The 23,409-nt window shown below is 40.7% G+C and overlaps 1 protein-coding gene across 18 annotated transcripts in view; it reads left to right on the forward strand.

Moving 5' to 3' along the window:
• Positions 1–23,409, forward strand: part of RBFOX1 (RNA binding fox-1 homolog 1) — a 2,636,561-nt gene that overhangs the window by 1,521,180 nt on the left and 1,091,972 nt on the right. The gene's annotated exons all lie outside the window — the stretch shown is intronic.

Genomic DNA, 23,409 nt, shown 5'->3' on the forward strand with positions numbered 1-23,409 from the left:
AAAGTAGTGTGATTAATGCAAATCAACATCAATTTAAAATTTAAAATAGATCCTGTCAAACAAACTTGTTGTCTTTTTTGAAAAGATCACAAGTTTGGTTGATAAAGGTGTTGGAGAAAAACATAGTTCTCACTCTCAGGTTGGGTGCAGCAAGTTAGATACTTTATTCTCTAGCAATTGCATGGAGGGAGAGAGTGCACTAGGACACAGGGTTTCCCCCACCTAGGCAGGTCTCTCTACAGGTAAACAATTACAGCAAGCATTATACCTTTTGTTACATACAATAATGAGCAACAGCTGCATTTTGTTTATACATAGGTCATCCTGATATCTTATTTTTCTCACTTCTATTTAGACTATAGTCTACATTCCATACTTATCTAACACAAGGTCGCAACAACTTCTCACACAGTTCTTTCCCACTCGCCTCACACAATCCTCGCTTCTACAAATCTCGCGTTATTAGGGTTACAGCTAGCCTGACTCTTGCTCACAGAGGGGACTGTTTGCATTCAAATCCCCTTCAAATCCCTGTCAGTTCTTGCTCTACTTTCACAAAGGTAATAGTGTTGATGTAATTTATTTAGACTTCTGTAAAGCATCTGACTTGGTGATGTACAACATTTTAATTAAAAAACTAGAATAATGTAAATTAAACATGGCACACATTAAATGGATTAAAAATTGACTAACTTATAGGTCTCAAAATGTAACTGTAAATGGGGAATCTTCATCAAATGAGTTTGTTTCCAGTGGGGTCCTGCAGGGATCAATTCTGTTTAACTCTATTTAACGTCTTTATCAGTGACCTGGAAGAAAACATAAAATCATCACAAATAAAGTTTGTAGATGACTCAAAAATTGGGGGAGTGCTAAATAATGAAGAGGAGTGATCACTGATTCAGAGCGATTTGCATAGCTTGGTAAACTGGGAACAAGCAAACAATAAATGTTTTAATATATGTAAATATATACATCTGGGAGCAAAGAATGTAGACCATACTTACAGGATGGAGGACTCAATCCTGGGAAGCAGTGACTCTGAAGATTTGGGGGTCATGGTGGATAATGAGCTCCCAGTGTGAAGCTGTGGCCACAAGAGTTAAAGCCATCCTGGGATGGATAAACTGGGGAATCTTGAGTAGGAGTACAGAGGTTATTTTTAATCTGTATTTGGTACTGGTGCAACTCACACTAAAAAAACTGTGTCCAGTTCTGGTACCCACAATTCAAGAAGGATGTTGATAAATTGGAGAGGGTTCAGAGAAGAACCACAAGAGTAATTAAAGGATTAAAAATTATGCCTTGTAGTGATAGACTCAAGGAGCTCAATCTATTTAGTTTAATAAAGAAAAGGTTAAGGAGTGACTTGATTAGTCTATAAGTACCTGCATACAGAACAAATATTTAATAATGGGCTTTTCAATCTAGCAGAGAAAGGTATAACATGATCCAATGGCTGGAAGTTGAAGCTAGACAAATTCAGACTGCAAATAAGGCATATTTTTTAATGATGACAATAATTAACCACTGGAGCAATTTACCAAGGGTCATGATGGATTCTCCTTCACTGACAATTTTTAAATGAAGATTGGAAGTTTGTCTAAAAGATTTGCTCCAGAAATTATTCTGGGGAAGTTCTGTGGCCTGTGCTATATAGGAGGTCAGACTAGATTATCACAATTGTCCTTTCTGGCCTTAGAATCTGTGAATCTAAGAGATGATGTGATGAGTACCTTCATGGTGAAGAGATTTCTAATAATAGATTATCCTTAAATTAGCACCAAAAAAAGGCGGCCGGGGCGGGCGGGGGGGGGGGACATTACAAGATCCAAGGCTTGAAAACTGAAGCAGGACAAATTCAGACTAGGAAAAAGGAGCACACTTTTAACAATGATGATCATTAACCATCGGAAAAACTTACTGTGGATGTGGTGGATTTTTCATCATGGGCTTAATGCAGCAATTAATGGTGAGATTCTGTGGGTTGTCTTACATAGGAGGTCAGGCCTTTTGGCCTTACTGTTATTACTTATTAGTGTAACCATAGCACCTAGGAGCCCTAGTCATGAACCCCATTGTGCTAGATGCTACACAAACAAGAACAAAAAAACAGTCCCTCCCCAAAGGTCTTACAATCTAAGTTTAAGACAAGAGACAACATACAGATACAGCAGGGTTTTTGTTTTGTTTGTTTTTTTGGGGTTTTTTTGGGGGGGGAGCGGGGAGTGGGTTACAAATAAACAAGCAATGAATCATTGGTCAACATGATAGGCAACGGTCTCTGTAATCCGTGGTGCTCTTGTCCCCTATAGTGGCACCTAGCCTACCTAGAGATTGATGAGTCTGCTACAGCCTTAGCTAAGAGTCAGGTGGCTTTTAGCTTATGCAATAGAGGATCATGCATTTAGCTCCAGAGATCCTAGGTTCAATCCCACCTGCCAATGACCAGGGCCTACCAGCACACCAGCAGCCTAACTTTTGTCATGTTTTTGGCAAGCACTACAGCAAAGTAAAGTTTTGAAGGGGGGCCTTAAAATCTATGAATCCATGAAAAATGCTACCAAATGAAAACTCTCAGCTCTCTCACACTGGATGCACTTTTCTACACCAAATTTGCATGGGTGTCAATGACCAAACCGAGGTGCAATGAATATCTGATAAATTCTCTCCTTGCCTGGGATAAACTCATGGTTTGAAATATCCCCATGTATTGGGATTATTTGGTTCATTTCCTAATGTATAGCTGTCATCATCACATAATAATCCCCCATTTTCTATCTCCTCTGAGAGATTAAGGATTGAATAGACAAAAACTATAAACTAGCCTTTTGTATCTAGAGCTAGTCCCTCTAAAACAGGGTTACAATATTTTTTCTCTTATATGGCACATTTGTTTCATATATTTCAAATACTTTAAGAAGAGGATTTAGAGTCACTACCCCTCTTATAGAGAAGTTAAGTGAAATGCCCGCTATCTGTCTCACAGCTAATTCAACTGGCCTTGTTTACCTCGCTATGCAGTTTGTGTAGGTTATTGTAGATACTAGGTTAAAAGTTTATACCTCACTTTTCTGTGATTATTGGCAAGTGAAAAACTGTAGAATAAATTCATGTGGTATTTGGTAGAACTGATAAGCAAATCTGTAGCCCCTTTCTAGTTATGCAGTTCCAAATTTATTGTGCAGATAAGTCTCATGTTTTAGAAATGTGAATTTAACACAGGGAATCTGGGATTAACTTCACTTGCCTCACATTTAGAAAATCCTCAGTAAAAAACTCACACTTCTTAAATTAGCTGATATGGATTAATGGCTTTCCAAGACCTCCCTGCATTTCTTTCCCATTTAAAAACAAAAGCACCCCCCCAAACAAACAAACAAACAAAAACAAAAACAGGTTGCTTTCTTAGTGGATGTTTAATAGATTCTAGAAATTTTAAAATATTCTTATTTTGGTCCCCTAGTTCTCTCCCCTCTTGCCTTCAGATTAATATGTAATATGATATAGACATCCCTCATAAATTTCTACCACCAGAGTAATGTTGTTTTCATGATGTACTGCATTTTAAGTTAGCACTGGCATAAAAGGACAATGTGGGCTCAGGAGGGATTTTATTTTCCTGTGCCTCCTTAAAGTGTGCTAAATATAATTATATTTAACAGCTGAGAAAGGAGATTCTTAATCTACCAAGTTGAGTGGTGCCTTCTGGAGCACCAAGATTGTTGAAATTCCTTTTTTTATATCAGTTAGGGACCACATGTAGAGTACATGACTGCATAGGTTCCCTAACATAGGTGTAAATAGCAGTGTAGACTGAGACACACAGTGTACATGTATAAAGAAAAGCCTGAAGGATATGAGTATGCATTCAACTACATACCCTCTCTATTTGCCCATGCCATCTACACAGCTTATTTTAACAGTGTAGTGTCCTGCTGCTGAAGACTTTCCTCTCCACTGGAGAAGGTTCCCCAGCGGGTAAAGGCCCTGGCACAGAGAGACAATGGGGAAAGGCTTTGGCAGCTCCTCACTGTGGAGCCTTTCACCAGTGCAGGGAAAGACTCAAACAGGGGAGAAAGGTTCTGCCCAACTTCTCACTTCTGGAGCCCTTCCCTTCAGCAAGGAAAGTCTGCCAGCTCCCCGATGCTGGAGCATTTCCTGTCTGTGAAGAAAGGCTGTGGCACGGGTGAGGCAACTGGGAAAGACTCTGCCTCAGGGAAAGACTCCGGCAGCTTCCTGCTCCTGGAGTCCTTTCCCCACAGCAAGGAAAGACAACATCAGAGAGCTTGACTGATCAATAGCTGAAAAGCTGCATTAAACTGCAGACCAATCAGAACACTGAGATCGGGGAAAAAATGGAATTTATAATTTAAATAGACAGACACATAGGCAGGGGCGGCACTGGGTGGGGAGAGGCTCGCATTGGGTATAGCCACCCCAAAATTTGTCTTAGCCCCACTGTAGCCACCTCTCCCAGCACAAAGTCCCACCTTTTTAGTCCAAAGAAAACAAACCTCCATGCACAATACTACTATCCCCAGAGTCCAGTTTACTTAAAGTGGTGATAATGCTTTTGTTTAGGACCGATTGCTGCATTATTTGTTTACAATACTTGCTGAAGTAAATACATTCCTTTGTCATGGACAGGTGTGTATAATTTTCTAAAATGCTAGATTGAAATTATATGTTTTATAGCTGTTGCTCTGTTTCCTGCATGTACTCACGACGCCAATGTCATAACTATGTAATCCCCGGGTTGAGAACCCCAGTCTTAGTGTATGTCCAGACTAACCTAGTTAGCTTTACCCAGACTGAAATCTCTCAGAACCAGAATGAGTCTGAAAGGGCAGTACATGACTCTTAGATTTGGGAGGCTGCTTTGTGCAGTGCATCAACAATAATGTAAAATTATACTATTTTACATCGCTGCTTTTAATGGAAAAATCAGGCTTTAACCAGGAGATATGAAGTCTGGCAAAAAATATTTAAGCGGAGAACAGCCTCCAAATATCACCTCTGTGGCAACAATGCCACTGTGGTGATACTTTCACTTCCTCCCCTGTAATCCTCCTCAGAATTCTATTGGGCATCTCCACTGAAGTCTTACCCTTGTCCTGTTCTTTTTCTCCTTTTTCTGGGATTTCTATTCTTTTGCTTTTATTCCCCCCCCACACACCTTTTTTAAAATACCATCTCTGTTTCTCATTTCCCCCATTCTTTCTCTCTCTTGCTCCCTATCTTTCTTTCACACAACTTAGTTCTCTCCATCTCACTCATTAATTCTCACATGCCATGGCAGATCAGACTCACTCGTACCCAAGTCACCTTCCTCTTGGGAAGTGAGGAGGAGAGGAGAGATGAGGCCCACCAAACCTGGTATTGTATAGATTCAGGATGGTTGGGTGTATACAGTTTCACAGAAGAAAAGCTGATTACTTTTTCACAGGGGTTACATGCTGCACAATTGATCTTTCATTGGAAGGGAATTGGTTCTGGATCCTGAAGGCAAGTAAGTTCTTAATATTTTTCTGCTTTAATGTGCTGATGCATATGGTTAAGAAGAAGCATTGATTTACTTTGTAAGAAAAATGTGACATAAGCATGATCTCAGGTTTGATAGCAAGGCTAAAATGTTTATTTAGAAGAAAATGCCCCAGAGTTTTCTGAACTTATCTGCCAGTACATCAAAGCAGAATCACCCTCAAGATTTCTCAGGAACCTCAGTGGCTTGGGTATTCTAATAGCTGAAAATCTTTACTGTACTTTATAGCTAGTGGTGTGAAAAAGTACCCATTTGCTAGGACCCCAACTGGATGGTTATCCTAGCAGTAATAAATGAACAGAGGTTTGGAATTTAAGTTTCTGTTCTGGAGACCAGTCTCTTACTTCCTGTTTATGTCTGTTCTTCTGACCAGTATTCCTTATTGCATCTGCTGCTCACTCATGTTGTTTTCCATTTAGAAGTGAGACTCAACAGAGAGTGGTAAAATAGGCAAGTTTTTATGTGTCCCTGAAAGTGTGTTCAGCAACACCTTAAGTGGATAGCCATCTGTTTTAGATGATTTTGGCACAACAATTCCTGCATCTTGGGATGGGGTTAGAAAAGGTGACCCTTGTGGTCCCTTCTAATGCTATGGTTCTATGATTCTAACTGTAATTCTCAGAGCACTACCTCTACAAAAAATTAAATAATACTGAAAGAACATAAAACCTTGCAAAGAGTTTTGTCTAAGTGAAAAACAAATTGTGTTGTAAATTTTCGTTTGAAGCCCTTTCTACCATCTAGATTGTATCCTGTGTTCATTCTTATGATTTTTTTTCCCTAAGAAAACTATCACATGTATCTAATACCATAAATGTAATGGGATGTGCTCCACAGTCTAACTGGTGAAACATGTTCTTTGATAACTGCAGATAATTCTTTTCCTCACACAATTCATTCCTAACATGGAAGGCTACCTCTGCTCAGCTACAGTACTTTCCTTCTTCAGGATTCATTAGTAATAGTAGTATTTCAGATTTATAATCACAGTAGTACGTCCCAAACTAAACCTTACTGTTGTTAATAGCTATTATTTTTCTTTGCAAACTGTTTCTCTCCCCATGCACCCCTTAGCCTTAGGACAATTAAATAACAAACTGATCATTAAGTACTGATAACGGTCAATTTGTCAGGGATTATTGTTCAATGATGCCATATTCTCTAGTAATTAGGTAACCAAAATTAATTGCAGATAGTGTCAAAGTGCCCTTTTTCAGAGACCAAGGGAGCCTCACCAGAAGTCAAACATAGAAATCTTCCTGCAGAGAAGGGCGGTAGAAAAAGAAGAAACATTCATCAGTGGCATGTTTCCAAAAATATCAATGATTTGACAGATTTAGAGTTTTCTAATATAACTTCCTACCCTTCTGCAGAAAAAAAGATGAGATAAAATAAACTTCCAGTCACATTTCTTTTAAAAAGCAGGGGTCCTTACTGTCCATGTTTGATATCTTTTGCCTTAGAGATCATCTCATATATTTATATCAAAACTGTGGCCTTAAAACTTGACTTTTTTTAGGTCACAAAGGAAACAGCATTTAATTCACAGGTCTCACACAGCTAGGACTGTGATTAATCCCTGAAACTATTTCTTTATGCTAGTGCATGCCCTACCCTGGAAGAGACGTGAAAGGTATAGAGTTATAGATGGCTAGGAAGTGGAATTATCATGTCCATTATTAACCTTTACTTTCACAGATAAGCAGAAAAATCACTTTATGATAAATTTAAATTAGCTATATTAGTTTCCAATATATATCTTTGATTTTGTGGTTTAAAAAATAAATAAATAAAAAACTAAAGCTTGTTTTTCACATTCAGGGGATGATTTCCAAAGGCAGTTACCGAACCTGAGAATTTTTAGGCCCCCATTACTGAAGTGTCTGAGCACTCACGTTCTAATATATTCATCCTCACAAAACCCTTGTAAGGTGTATTATCCCCATTGTCCAGATGGGGAACTGAGGCACTAGGATATGTCTACCCTGCAGTTGGAGGTGTGATTGCAGTGTAGGTAGGCACACTTGAATTAGCTTTAATTTAGTGAGCATGGCTACCCATGGTCATGAAAAGACAGTGGCACAGGCTGTACAAGCCCACCTGGGACCCTGGGCATGTATTTGCAGTGCGAGCTCATATTAAAGCCCGTGCCTCTGCATCTTCGCTGCTAGCTACATTAAAGCTAGCATGAGCATGCCTACCCAAGCTGCAATGGTACTTGCAATTCAAGGTAGACAGACCCCTAATGGCTTTCTCTGTAACAAAGAATTGAAGCTGGTTTCCCAAGTTCTAGACTAGCCCCTGAACCACTGCACCATCCCTCCTCTCTCTCATTGATTTTCACTGGAAGTTGGGTGCCTAACTGACCTTCATGCCATTGAAATTCTCACCCTCAACACCAGTACCAGTCACTTCTGCTCTTCAGTTTGTTGTAAATGCACTGATTAAATACACCATGCCCATTAACATCTACCAAATGCTGCTGTTCTTCTGATTAAAAAAAAAATCTTTGAGGGGAATCCCATAGAAAGGACAAGTGTTGAATCTGTAAAAACTTTTGACCACATGAACCCAAAAGGACCCAAAATAAGTGAAAGATCTGCTTGAGGGCACTCCTTATGGAGGCTGCACTTCATCCTGCATCAGAGTCCTCCCACTCTGACCCCACGCTGAGCACTTCAGCTTCAGTGCAGAGCACACCACCGGCACCAGGCTCCACCCGGCAAGGTTCCTCCTTGTCGGTGCCTAAGAAGTGGCAAAAGAAGAAGAGCCCCTGGACACCAGAAGGAAAAGGGGCTTTGGGCAAAGGACCGATATCAGGCCATGTGCCCGCCCCAGGGCTTCACAGGGTACCACAGAGATTGGACACCCAGCCCAACCAGGGATCTGCCTCTGACTCCGGTCTTTCCCAGAGCCCTCATTCCCCAAGGCGGCCCCAGCAGCTAAAGAACAAGTAGGCCAACCAGCAGCACAGATGCTGCACCAGGAAGCAAACTCAGCTAAGACCCCTGATATCTAAGGGCAAGACGATCATTGGACCACCTCATAGAGCAGTAGAGCAGGCGCAGATGTCCATCTCCACAGCCTCAGACCTTGGCACTTTATCCAAGGTCTCTGACTAGAACGCCCACGTTCTCAACACGCTCTCCACCTACAAGACGTGGGACAACAGAGTCGAGGCACCAGTCCCCTTACCACCATTACTGGCAAGCTTCCCGTCAGAGATCGCCAAGGCCCAGGTCACTTACCCCCAGATGGTCTCCCAGATGTTGGCCCCTGCCCGGGCAGGGTCGCTCCTTGTCACAGCACTGGTCCCCTTTCCCCGGGTACCGTTTGTTGGGCAGGTGCTATTCCTCACCTTTGCCTCGCCAGTCACCAACCAGAGTCAGTCGGCAGACTCAGGCCTCAATGGCTCCACTCTGGTCACCGGAAGGACATTGGTCTGAGTCGGACTGGGAGTTCAGCCCCTAGCAAAGAAGGGGTGATTTGCCACCAACTCATGAGACTAGCACGGCACCCAAAATGACAATATGGCAGCAGGGACAGTGACCCACTCAATGGTCATATTGGAACCCGTGAGGCATGTCAGTAATGCCAGTCCCATGTTCCCTCCCTGGCCCTGTTAGGCAGATACAATTTTAACCTGTGGGACTCCCTTAACAAGTTCAAAGAGGCCCTCCCACAGGATCAAGCCCAGGAGTTTGTTGCTTTGGTGGGTGAGGGTACAGCGGTGGTGACGGGGGCCCTCAAAATGGCCAGGGACACTACTGACTCAGCAGCCAGGATGGTCGCCTCCACGGTGGCCATGAGGAGCAACTCCAGGTTGCAATAATTCGAGTTGTCCCAGGAGATGCAGGCCACTATTCAGGCCCTCCCGTTTGAGGGGTGGGGCTCTTCTCCAAGCTCTCAGACTCAAGGCTCCATGGCCTTAAAGATTACCAGGCCACCCTCTGCTCTTTGAGCCTTCACACTCCTCAGCAGGCCAGGAAGCTGTTCTGTCCTCCACCTCCTCCGCCCCCGCAGTCTAGGTCCTGGGAAAATCCCCAATCGGGTTCCTACAGGAGAAAAGACAGAGATAACGGGCCTAAGTGGCAACACCTGTCATCTTCCCACCTGTCTGCTCAGCCTGATCCTCCCCTCCCAGAAACCAAGGAGGCCAGAAGCAGTCATTTTGAGGTGCGCTCAAGGACGATGCCCCAGTCACTTCACTGGATCCGACCTCCATCTCTTTCGTCAACCACCTCTGGCCCTTCCTGTCAGGGCCGGCGCTTCCATTTAGGCAACCTAGGCAGTCACCTAGGGTGTCAGGATTTGGGAGGGGGGCGGCATTTTGCCGGGAGGGCGGCAGGCGGCTCCGGTGGACCTCCCGCAGGCGTGCCTGCGGAGGGTCCGCTGGTCCCGCGGCTCCGGTGGAGCATCCGCAGGCACGCCTGCGGCAGGTCCACCGGAGCCCAGGACCAGCGGACCCGCCGCAGAAATGCCTGCGGGAGGTCCACCGGAGCCGGGGACAAGCGGACTCTCCACAGGGATGCCTGCGGGAGGTCCACCGGAGCTGCGGGACCGGCGGTGAAATGGGTAGAGCCGGCCCTGCGCCTAGGGCGCCAAAAACCCTGGCGCCGCTCCTGCTTCCTGTCGGCATGGTCTTGGCTAACCTTGGACCTTGGGTGCTCAATACAGTTTTTTCGGGCTACACTCTGCAATTCGTGGCTGACCCTCCCGCCCACCCCCCTTCAAGGATCCTTCTCGTGAGTGACTGCTTATCTAGGAGGTCGAAAACCTCCTGCACCTGGGAGCAGTGGAGAAGGTCTCTTGGGACATGAAGGGAAAGGAGTTCTACTCCCAGCACTTCCTAATCCTGAAAGCAAAAGGAGGCCTCTGACCCATCTTGGGCCTGTGTTGTCTCAACAAGTCTCTCAAGAAGTTGAAATTTTGCACGGTCTTCCTGGCCTCCATCATCTCCTTCCTGGATCCAGGAGACTGGTACACTACCCTCAACGTGAAGGACACGTATTTCCATATTTCCATTTTCCCCGGGGCACAGGTGCTTCCTTCATTTTATGCTGGGCCAGCACCATTTTCAATTCCCAGCAATGCCCTTTGGTCTCTCATCAGCCCCAAGAGTGTTCACAAAGTGAACTGAACCAGTGGCTGCTTGCCTCCAACGTCGGGGTGTTCAAATGTACCCATACCTCGATGACTGGTTATTAAAGGGCAGGTCCAGGGATCAGGTGCGGCAGCATCATGATCTGGTTTGTTCCACCTGTCACTACCTGAGGCTCTTAACAAATGAGAAAAAAAATCAACCTTAACCCCAGTGCAGCGCATAGAATTCATTGGAGCAGTCCTCCACTCTACTAAGGCAAGAGCCTTCCTCCCCAAGGCTCAGTTCCAAGAAATCGTGGACCTCATCTCGTGTATGCAAGCCCACCCTCTCACCATCGTTCACACGTGCCTGAAATTATTGGGACACATGGTGGCCTGCACTTACATGGTCCAGCCCGCACAGCTTCGCCTGAGGCCCCTGAAGGCCTGGCTGGCATCAAACATCCCCAACAGGCACAGAATGGACTGGGTGGTGAGAGTTCTGGACCGTGTATTGTCATCGCTTACCTTCAGGGCTCCATCCCTGTCAGTGACCCTCATCTCCAATGCATCAGACATGGGGTGGGGAGCTCACCAGGGCAATCTCACCATGCAAGGTCATTGATCCAGTCACAATCACTCCCTATATATCAATGTCAAGGAGCTCAGAGGAGTTTGCCTAGCCTGCCGAGCCTTCCCACCTCACATAGAAAACAAGGTGGTCCAGGTCCTAATGGACAGCACAGCAACTATGTTCTATATCAACAAGCAAAGTGGGGCCAGATTGTCTGCTCTTTTCCAGGAAGCCCTCAGGCTCTGGGACTTCTGTCTGCAGCATGACATCCATCACATAGCTGCTTACCTCCCCAGGGCCAAGAATGCTTTGGCAGGACTTTCTCGTTTCGCCATAAGTGGTCCCTCAATCCAGAAGTGGTCAGCTTCATCTTCCACAAGTGGGGAACTCCCCAGATGGATTGTTTGCATCGAGACAGAACAGGAAATGCCACATTTTCTGCTCAATTTCAGGGATCGATAGAGGCTTCCTGTCAGAGGCTTTTCTGCTCCCATGGTCAGGGGCTCTGTTTTATGCCTTCCCCTAGTACCATTAATTCACAGAGTCTGCATGAAGATCAAACAGGACAGGGCAAAGGTGATCCTCATAGCTCTGGCTTGGCCAGGCCAGCACTGGTTCTGCACAATGCTGGATCTCTTGGTGGCTGCTCTCTTACAGCTACCGCTCTGGCCAGACCTGCTGTCCGAAAACCATGACAGTCTTCTGCATCCAAACCTGGCAGCACTGCACCTGGCAGCTTGGCTGCTGCATGGTTGAATGAGCAGGAGTAGCAGTGTTCAGGAGCAGGTCCTGTTGGGCTGTAGAAAGCCCTATGCCAGAGCGGCCTATCTGGCAAAATAGAACCGGTTCACCTGCTGGACCTCAGATAAAGGCGTTTGGCCTGAGCTATGCAGTTACTCAGCAGGCCCAGGACAATGTTGGCTTCAGTAGGGCAGTACTACAAGTCATTAAACTGGGAATGCCAAGCCCACCTCTGAGGATACTACTTCCTCAGAGTCACCTCGAATGAAATCAGCATGAGCAAGCACTCAGTGAAGAAAAAACAGTTACCTACCTTTTGTAACCATTGTTCTTCAAGATGTGTTGCTCTTGTCCATTTAATTAACTGTCATCCTACCCCTCTGTCGGAGTTGCCAGCAAGAAGGAACTGAGAGGGCATAGGGTCGGCAGCGCCTAATATATGGACGCATGAGCGTGGCATTCAAAGGGGTGATACAGCTGAACCTACGGATACTGCTAAGGCAAAAGTCACTGACAACTATGCACACACCTAGAATAGAATGGACTTGAGCAACACATCTTGAAGAACAACAATTACAAAAGGTAGGTAATCATTTTTTCTCAACACCGATAGCCCCCTACTGCAAAATAAAGAATGTAAAATATCTCACTATAATACATGTGTTAACATGATTTAAGTTAAAATGAAATTGAGGTAATAAAAATGGAGAAATGCCATAGTCTCCATGAAGTCCACTAAGAATTTGGCTATTGCTATTTATTTTATATGGGAGGCTCTTAGATACTGGGGTGATGGGTGTCTGTATGAAACAATAAGATTAGATAGGTAGAATGACAGAAGAAAGAATGCTTCCTTCAAATACTAGTACTAGTATAATTGTTCAATCATTGCTCTTACAAGAACATAAGAAGTTGTTTACATTCCTTACAGAATGACTAGGAAAAGTCATCATTACTGTTTAACCAAAATTTACTATAATTTATAACTAGGTGCTCTAGTACTATTTATTGCACTGCTGAAGCACAAAGTACATTTGTATTTAAATGTATAATAGTCAGCTGAAGACTGTAATACTGACATGATTTGTTATGTATATGCCTGTCAATGCTGAACTGATGTGTATCTTCTCTTAAAGAAGAGATTACAACCACCCTCAACAATTTTTTATCTTTTTTTCCCTTCATGCAATCTATCACAGATAATTTGGAGAAACTGAGTAGATACAATATCTTAAACAAAACAAAACAAAAAACAGGAGAAGGACTCATAACATCTGAAACGAATTTAGTAAAAATGATTGGTGAAATAATATGTTTTTGCTCCTTCTTTGTAACAATGTTTCAATCTGCTTCAAAGTTAGCTGTGTTGATATCATCCTTGCTGATGAACAGCATATTTAATATATAATGGCAAATTCTAATGTTAAACAAGGAATAATTCCTTCTAAATTCATTTTTGAAATGTGCTTTAAATTATATGAGATCAGAGCAGATTATAGTAAAGAACAGAAGACAAGACTAAGAATAATGAATACATCCAAATACCTGTAGTCCTTTTAATCTACACTTAAGGATGCAAGCATTTTTTTATTTAGAGTAATACAGAAGTCACACCTTTTAAAATATCATGGAATATTGGGGAGCTTTAAATAGCACCTTAAACAAGTGTCAGTCTATATGTAAAATATTCTCACTCAATGTTATTCTGTTGGGTTTTTTTGTAATTGTTGCTTTCTTTATCAAGGCAGTAGCGTTCAAGAGTCATAACTCTTGTTATAAGTGCAACTAGAGAGAAAAAAAAACCATACCTAATGGCATGCAACATGGAATCTATTATGAAATAATTTTATACAACATATAGAATAGAAAGCATAGTAGCTTCTGTTTTACGTTCCAAATGAGTAGTGTTGACATTATCAGTGACCTATTAACTGTTGCTTACTTAAATTTCCCAGAATCAGGTTTATCACATTGGATGTCTTTTTCAATTTAATCATTGTTGATGTACCATGTCCAGAATAGAATAAACGTTTTAAATTGTAAACAGAGTTGGTTGGGAATTTTCTGTCCAAAAATGTTCTTTGTGCAAAATTAGACTTTTTATGGGAATAATGGATTTCTCTTTTCTGGCAAACTCTAGGTGTAAGTATAATGTTTAGAGATGGCCCCAAGCTGCAAAAATCAGGCTTGGAATCTGGCTTTCAATTCTGCCAAACTCCCAAATTGTGTTCAATGCAACTGTGGAAAAAGTAAAATGAATAGAGATGGAGAAGCTCTTAGAAGGCTGAATAGGATTATGAATTGCAAGCTCTCTCACTCTTAAATGAAAGATCAGATATGTGTACTGCTGGACATGATGTATGGAGCAGAAACAGTGTCTGTCACCAAGATGGTGGAGTAGAACAAGGATCAATAAATCAAAGCACTTTAAAAGTGTGTTTAAAGTTAGCACGTGTAAATTCTTTGCTGAATTAGGATTTACAAAATGGCCAGTGAAGCATAGAAAAAATATGTTAAATTAAGAGGAAAAAGATGATGAAAAGTGACTGAATGGGTTGTAAACATAGCAATGGCTGCCAAAGTTTGCTGGACTTACATAGTTGTACTTGAATCAGGGGGAGAGGACATTTTGGGATGTTGAATCTTTCATCTTGCAATGGACTGAATTGAGAGAGTGCCAGGGAATCATTTCATTTTTTTCATTAATCTTCTCTTTCCTTGTGATTATGATGAATTCCTGTCTACTTCTAAAAGTTTCATATCTGTATTATTATTTGCTATGCATGGCACAGATTTGCACACTGTGTGCTTCAGTGTTCTAATGAACTCATTTTAGGTGTGCCTTGGAAAGTTAGTCATCCAACAGAAGTGTTTTATTTTCAATGTTAGCTTAGTTGTGGGACTATTGTTTATGCACTGAGCTGGATAGTATATGCTAACTTTCATTCTGTTTTCAGTTATTTTAAAGCAATGGGTCAATGGAAATTGATTTAATTAAATACCTGAGCTGTACATTGAGCACAAGACCAAAAAACAGATGGAAACTAAGTTTATTTTTTTACTGAGCCACATAGTTCACATTCAAGTTAAATATTTTTGCGAATTGAAACATCTTGTTACAGGCTTCAAAATTATCACTAAAATCTTTAATTTTACTAAATTCAAAGGATTTAAATTCTTACACATAACAAGGATCTAGTATAAAATGCTTCCTTTCTTTCACAATTTATGGCAATTATTATCCTTTGTCTGTAGAACTGTGCTGTTTTTTATCAGCATTTCACCAACTACTTATCACAATTTCTGTATGCGTACAAAAGAGAGTTTTTGTCATTCAAAGTAAAAATTTATTAAATAAGGTCTATTTGTTCAAGTGACACTATCTAGTCAGAATTAGCAGATGTTGCTCAAACTGTGCGCTCTCCCTTTTATTCTGTGATGATGGTAAGAGGTGAACAGTGCTGAATAAAAATTGCATGCTGTCCACAATCAATTTAAGAGAATGTGATAAAATGAAAACACATCACATCTGAGGTCTAATTTGTTAATAGAAATTTCAACAAAACATTAAAGAATCTGTGCTATGAAAGGCAAATTGCTGTTTGCAAGAAGTTACATTATAAGAACAACTTGTCATTTAATGGATTTCATTTTAGATTAATCTATATTGAGAAACAGCAGGTTAACATACATTTACATACTTTTACTGTACTGTGCTATGGAATTTATTATATGTTTGTCCAGTATAAACAGTTGTATATGTTATATGTAATGACAAATATGAAAAAATACACATAGAGGAAAATATAATATGGTAGGATTGTTCAAAATTATTCTGTGTCATAATTCACCTAATGTCTCACAGGTAAATGGCTCTCTTAGACTATAACATCCTTAGTATGACATAAAATTGTCTATCCTCTTGGGAGTTAATTTTGCTTGTGGTACTGCCTTTAAAGTCAATTGAAATTTCATATACAAAAATCATGCCTTCAATAAAGAATCCCTCAAAAATGAATGAATGAGTGAGTGAGTGAGTGAATGAATGAATGAATTAATTAATTAATTAATTAATTTAATTCCAAGAATAAATACGTGGTGGACAGATAGTGTTATAATGTTATGTGCTGAAAATGAAATTATGCTTAGACTTAGTAGGCTCCTAATACAAGTAAGTTATGAAAAGTGAAAATCATGGACCCAAAAGTTTGCTGACCACCATTTGTAATCTAGAATGTTGCAGTGAATATTTTACTAAAATAATCGAACATAGAAAATACTACTTGTTACATGTAAACATGACATTTCACATGATGACACTTGTGAAATGTAAACTCAGGAGCATTTGTAGGCTAATTCACTTCAGCACACAGGGTCTATATAAAACCTTATGGACCACTTAAGCCAATAATGCTAACGGCTGGAGATTATTTCACCCTTAATTAATAACACAATGTCTTCAGTTTTTAATTCTGATTTTGCAATTATTTTACTAGTATTTTTTCAATTTCTGAAAGCTCTACCAGGTGCAAAGATTGATCCCACCAGTAGAGGTCTACAAATGAAACCATGGGGTGAAAGGACACATGGAGGGGGGGTAGTGAGAAGGATTGGGCTTTGATGCACTACCTATGGTGGCATGTGGGACAGAAGGTGAGACAGGCTATAGAGGGGCCATTGCAATGATGGGCTGCCAATAGTTAAGGTAAATATACACAAAAACGTGTTCCCTTTACATACTTTTGGAGTGTATGCACTTTCATAGTGTAGTTTACTCCTGAGCAAGAGCCAGCATAAAATCTATATACAGTATCACTGAAGTCTTTATTTTGAACTCTCTTGTAGGATTTCAGTGATATATAAACTTTGTACTGGCCTTCTGCACGGGAATGAATCTCATCCTCAAAGAGGAAGGTGAGGACTGGAGAATCTATTCATTCTTCAACCCCATTTAAAAAACAACACTTTTTAGAACTGTAACCATGGAAGGAGGTGACACTATGTGGCAGACAACCTTATCTTCAACTGTACTTAGAGGGGAAAAGTTTTTTTCATATTCATGAATAATATATTGAATATCTATTGATAGTATAGGACAAAGTTCAAATATTTCTGTGTTGAAAGTAGTGGAAGATGTGGTGGGGGGTTGCAATGATTTTTTTTTTTAAATAATTGACATTTGTAATCTGGTTATTCCAAAGGCAAAAACTGTGCTCTTTCAGAATTATTGTTATGAGCTCAAGGAATAAGCCATCTTTGGTAGGGAAGTTTTAGGAGTATCCAAAGAGAGGAGTGAACCCTTCCCCCACCCAGGGGGGAAGCCAGAAAGATACCCAACCCTCCCTTCACTATAGCATGCAGAGACACAGTGGCCATTACACCACTCCAGCACATTGGTTAGCACAATGACCATGTAGGTCCAGATGCATATTGTCAGTGTTGCTTTTAAACGTGTACATTAATGTATAAATGCATATGACTTCCAATATATATCAGAAAATATATAGAGAGAGTCATGGTTGAGGTAATGCTACTATAAAAACCTGAACGTTTTTATTTTGAACAGTGCCATTCAAACTAAGTCAATCTCCATATACTTCCCCAGTGTTAAAAATACAAGAGAGCAAAAAATGAATGGTATAAATTACAGAATATTGCACAATGAATAAATCAAAGCATTCAGTGATCAGGTCAAAAACAGCATGATAAAGTAATTAAACAGCATAAGCAAAGGAGAAAAATGTTTTAGGATGAGATCTGAAAAGAGCTGGAGAGCATTTCTGCGGTACAGAGATACAGGAGGGCTGTTCTAGATGGCAGGAACTGCAAAGAATAAGGCTTTAGCATCAGCAGTGATATGATAATTTGAAGGGGGCAGGAAAAAGAGGAGAAAAGAGAGATGAGATGGGGAAGGTAGTTTATATTTTTTTTTTAAAGAAAAAGATAAGATTCAGTCTGAACATTTCTAATGGGCCATTCCATAGTTCACCTCCTTTTTTCCCCTTCTTGCCTGGGAAAATGGAATCTACGAGACCACATACTCACTCCAGCAGGCTCTAACCAGCAAGAGAGGACCAAGGGAGCCTGCCCTTTTCTTCAGGTCCATGTTCAGGAGTGGCCCGGAAAGCTCATTCCTCCCATAGCCCTCCTTCTGTTTTCATAGAGTGGCTTGGTTGGGCTACTCAAACCAAGTGCACCCAAAGGAAAACTCTTCTATGGATCCTGCTCCTCTCTTGAACCCAAATGTGCATTTTAAATTAATACTCCAGAGAGCAAAACAAGACTGGAAAGCTGGGATTTGTGAAGTAGTGTAAGGGAGTTAGATGCCCACATTTCCTCATCCTCCACAAAATCTCGCAGGAAGGGAGGAACCTTGTTCACAATCCCATAGTGTGTTCTGGCACAAACTCCCAGCTGCCCTTCCATTATAAAAACGTAGAGCAGTGAAATCTGGCATAGGAATTACTGTCATCTTGCTTTGAGTGTGTCACCCTTTTCTGCTTGTGATTCCTGAGTGGACTGAGGGAATGGACTACCCTATGAAACGATGCTTTGAAAGTGACAGTACCAAAAAAGAGTAGTAGGCCCCTATGATTCACGCTCCCTTCAGCTGTGAGATTTGCCCCTGTAGGTAAAGAATTAAGAACAGTAGCTGAAGGACATGGGGCCATGTTTGATTCCTCTACCTTCCCCCTTAACAAAACTTGCATAAACCTCAAAATGTTTTGGAGTTGAATCCCTTTAAAGAGATAGGTCAAGTTTGGATGCTGGGTGAGACACCCAATCCCAGGCATCATACCATAAAAAAGAAGCATACTTAAAACCATATGATTATAGTGGCTCAATCTGTACCAGCCTCATTAGAAATGCCTGTTTTGAACTGCTTGTGGAAACAAACCAAAACCAAAAGAAAAAAAAGACGAAGAAAGCCAGTCTTGAAAGATAAATAGAATGTCCTCAAAAGAGGTGTGCAAAACATTTTGTAACCATTTTCAGGAAGTTTATTTTGTCCACTTTAATGATGGTAAAGTATTTTTAAATGTTTGCAGTGCACATGTACATGAAAAATAAAATGCAGTTGTTACAAAAATGACTAGACCGTTTAATATACAACATAAAAATTGAGAACTAGATCTTTCAGTGGACTATGTCAATTTACAAAATATTGCATGTGTTTCGGCCTTTTGTTTGTTTGTTTTTGTTTTCTCAATTATACATAGTAAAGAAGGTGACTTCATCCACAGCTGTGGCAGCCAGATTTCCACAAGATGGCTGTGATGGTGTCTTGTGGTCTGTTAGGTTAATGATCCATGTGCAAAGAAGGATTTACAGGATAGGCCTAAGCTGTTACACTCTGGTAAATAATACTTGTTTTCAAAATTAGCATGCTTGCATTCCAAAATACATATTTACCTGGCAGACTGTATCCATTCGGAAGAAACTTACTCTTTTAGGTAAATTTCAAAATTAGTATGTGTACCAAACAAGTTTTTTCCCAATGTGCCAGCTCTAAAAGGAGCATCCAGAAGTTAGTAGTCTCTCATGTTGACTCTTACACATTCTATTACTCTCCTTTTAAAATTCTAACATCCATATAAAAAGTCATCTAACATTAAGAAAGTAACATATAAAGTAGATGTTTTCAGACTTTATCATTACCTGTCACTCTAAATACCCAAATATTTCCTTTGAGGTTGGGGGCGGGGGCGGGGGGATTAGTTTTCTTGGAACTAGTTTCTTGTATGCCTGAAAAGGGGGCCGTCTTTGTCTGGACTGGCAGGGAAAAAGGAGTAGTGGCTCCTTGAAGGGTCCCCCCACCCCTTGGGGGTGAGGTGAAAGAGGGTGTCTGGGAAGGCATCACTGGACAGGTGGGGCTTAAGTAAGCCATGATCCCCTGTGATTCCAGAGGAGGGTACATAAACCCTGTCCCTCCTCCAGCATGAACCCTCTATCATACCCAGATTAGCAGTTTTCCACCCCTTTAGCCCTGGGATTAGTGTAGGACTGGGAGTTTTGGTCCGATGTAGGCATTGTGTTAGCTTCCTTTTTGGGGACTGAAAAGAAATTTTTCCCTCACAGCCAGATTTGTCGAGGCAGGTTTGGATTTTTCACCTTTCCCATAGCAGCTCAGGTACCTTGTGTGGTAGGTCAGAACGTAAGGTTAAAGTAGTCACAGTTTAGCATGTGGCAGGTGTCAAGTGCAGGAACTTGTTCAACCAGTTGCCTGATAAATGAGAATGGTGAGTGGATTTACGGGGAAGGCAAGAAAATTCTGTTTCTGTCCCTGTCAAATTGAAGCTGCTTACCTACAAGAAGTATAGACAGATATTCAGGGAAAAATCTTGGATTAATCCTGTGGTTCATGATTTACAAGTCTTGTATAAAGATAGGGGGCAGGTGCTCAGCTAACATAATTTTTTTATCAGAGGGGTAGCCGTGCTTGCATCCGAAGAAGTGGGTATTCACCCACGAAAGCTCATGCTGCAAAACGTCTGTTAGTCTATAAGGTGCCACAGGATAATTTTTTTAATGCTTCTCTGAAGCCTGCTGAGTTATGACAGTTTACATCAGCTGAGAATCTGCACCATGGATTCTGTACTCTCCTAAAGGATATAAAACAGTAGTCTTGGGTGACTTCTGGTGACAAAGAATTCCATAACTAAGGACACTGCTGAAAATGCACAGGCTTTGGTGAGTGAGTTACTTGTTTAAATTTTAGAGCTAAAACCTAGATTTCATCTTTTTCTGTCCAATTATATAGCATTTGTTTTCCAATCTGAAAAAAAATCAACAAAAATAAATATAAAAATAAATATGACTTTGCAGAGTTGAGTAGGTCGGTGGACAAGTAACAGGTTTGGGGAAGGGAACAGGGTAATGTCAGATATACACTCTATGTATCTTATGACTTTAAAAACAAACATTATATTTGTGGATAATCTACAAATGTACAGACACGCTTTTCTTATTAGGACTTTGATATATCTGTATCTGTTATACAGATTTCAATCTCTGGTTGGAGAATGACACAAAAATACCTTTCCTTTAGTGTTTACTAAAACTACAGTATATCTGTATATGACTGCATAACAATATAATTATAATCCTTGAAATAGTTGAAAATATTGTCAGTTAACTGCTCTTTCAAAGACAACATCCTCAAGGATTTTTCCCCACCCCTAAACTTTAGTAACAAGAAGCAGTTCTCACTGGTTCCACTCTCAGAGAGTGATTCTGCATGTGTCCTGCCTGACTGCTTGCCCACAATGGAAATCATTCAAGTAGCTTCAAACAGCTAATGCATACACCTAGCTAATGCATACACCTAGTGCCCACCACACCCAATTTCTGGATTATTCTGGCCTATCCAGGATAGTCACCCTGCCTGGCTCTGGCAAGTCTGCTGGTGCACAGAGCACCCCAAAACAAAAACACAAAACTATATTCCTCCCTACTATTTCTTGTCTTATTGATATCACTAAATTATGTGTGAATGTGGGTTAAATATACACAGATACAGACAGAGAGTTTAGCCTCAACCGAATTACTTCTTTGATAAATTATGAATATGTTTTTGTACTGTATTTATATGGATTAGTGCATTTAGCCCCAGTCCTACAACTGACCCAGCATGATCAGAGCCCTGAGTGAGTTTCAGGACTGGGGCCTTAAAACTGATATTGTTTAGAAACTTTTTGTGTGTTTTTAAATTATTGCACTTATCCTCCTATTCTTTGCTTTCTATAGTTTTTGTAAAGCTGCACATAGAAAACAGATTAGTGAAAAAAATTCCTAAAGGTAGACAAAAACAAGTGCAGGTATTTTATATAATACACAGTTATTTTGCTAAATAAACTTTTAGAGCTATTTCATTAACCTTATAATGGCACTACTAATTCAGATTGTGTTACATACAACACAATTGTCAGTTATTACGGCTTTGGGCTTATAGAAAAATAATTTTAGGGTTTGCAAAGTTTTTCCTTTTTCTTCTTGGTAAATGTGAAGTTTCAGGGAAAAAGGTATTGCTTGTGTTCTATGCCTGTAGTTAAACTAAGTGAAGTCAAGGATGTGGAAAAGTTAAAAAAGACCCTTTGATCCCTCAGAGTGGTACAATGCCCAGTGCACTGACTTTCAGCTGTGGTGCATTTGATGTCCAGGGAACAGGTAGATTAATATAGCATTGTTTTATCAGTTTCGGAGTAGGAAGTAAATGAAGAGACCAGGCATGTAATTGAATGTTACACTAATAGGTTATAACTGGTCTTGTGAGCTTATAAACTGTCTTCATGCTCTAATAAATAAGTACAGTTAAGCTGTTACAAACCTGACTGTAGATTGGCAGTGTTTCATTTGAAAAATATGTTAAATTCACAGTTTGTAGTTTTAACTTTAAAACTTACTTGTCAATTTTCAACGCAATCCAAAATTTCAGCTATAAGGAGGGAACTTGAAATTACATCCCACCAAAAATTTTATTTTTATTTTTTTATTTTTTTTTATTGTTTTTGTACCTCCTCATGTACCATTATAGGAGAAGAGATGTGTGAAAGTCTACAGGTTCTTGTTGTGAAAACTAAAGTTAAGCCCCAGCTTTGCAAACACTTAAAGCATCTGCTCAGGTATAAGCATGTGAACAGTCCTATTGAGTTCAAGTGGACTATGCAACATGCTTAAAGAAAAGTGCATGCATGCATGCATATATATTTTTTCCTCAGGATTGGCACCACATTGGGATGTGCCATTCCTCCAGTTCTGAAAAGCATGTGCATTTTCATAAACAATCTGTCAACTGTGTCACATTTGGATTCAGTATTAAATGTCTCCCAAAGAAACAAGTTTAAGAAAAAAAGAAAAGATTTCAATTCTTCTTTGGTCATAATGGCTGATGGCAATGAACATGTCATGCAGTTCTCAGCTATGTGTCTTTGGATGGTTTATATATTCAGAAGACTGTTGAAAAAATTGGACCTCATTACCTCTTTCATTAGGTGTCAGGGAGAACAAGTGTGTCCATTTCTCCCATTCTTGCCATCTTTCACCTTTCTTTGTTTCTCTTCCTTTTCCTATCAGCCCTCCCTGCTGTTTCTTCTTCTCAGTGAAATACAGAACAAATTTTAGAGGTGTTATGTGGTCTCATAGGATATTTTGTGTTATCCTTTTCTGTGCTCAGGATAGTCTTGTCAGTGCTTGATGGTGTTAACAGATATCCTCTAATCTGCATGATTGTATATCCTCAGGTACAATGTTTGTGACATCTGATTGTATGCAAATCCCAGATTATTACCTGTGGCTAGAATTACCTTGGACTGCAAACATATGTAGTTTACTGGTCCATATCTGCTCCTGCTGGGTTTTAATTGGCTGTCTACAGTCTGATTCCCATGAGCTTGTCATTTTGCCTAGCTGAGGTTGCTCTTCTGCCTTTTGATGCTGAGCAGTCTTATTAGCTATGCTAGAATCAGAG

The sequence above is a fragment of the Mauremys reevesii genome, linkage group 10 (genome assembly GCF_016161935.1).
Source record: "Mauremys reevesii isolate NIE-2019 linkage group 10, ASM1616193v1, whole genome shotgun sequence".
NCBI classification, from domain to species: Eukaryota; Metazoa; Chordata; order Testudines; family Geoemydidae; genus Mauremys; species Mauremys reevesii.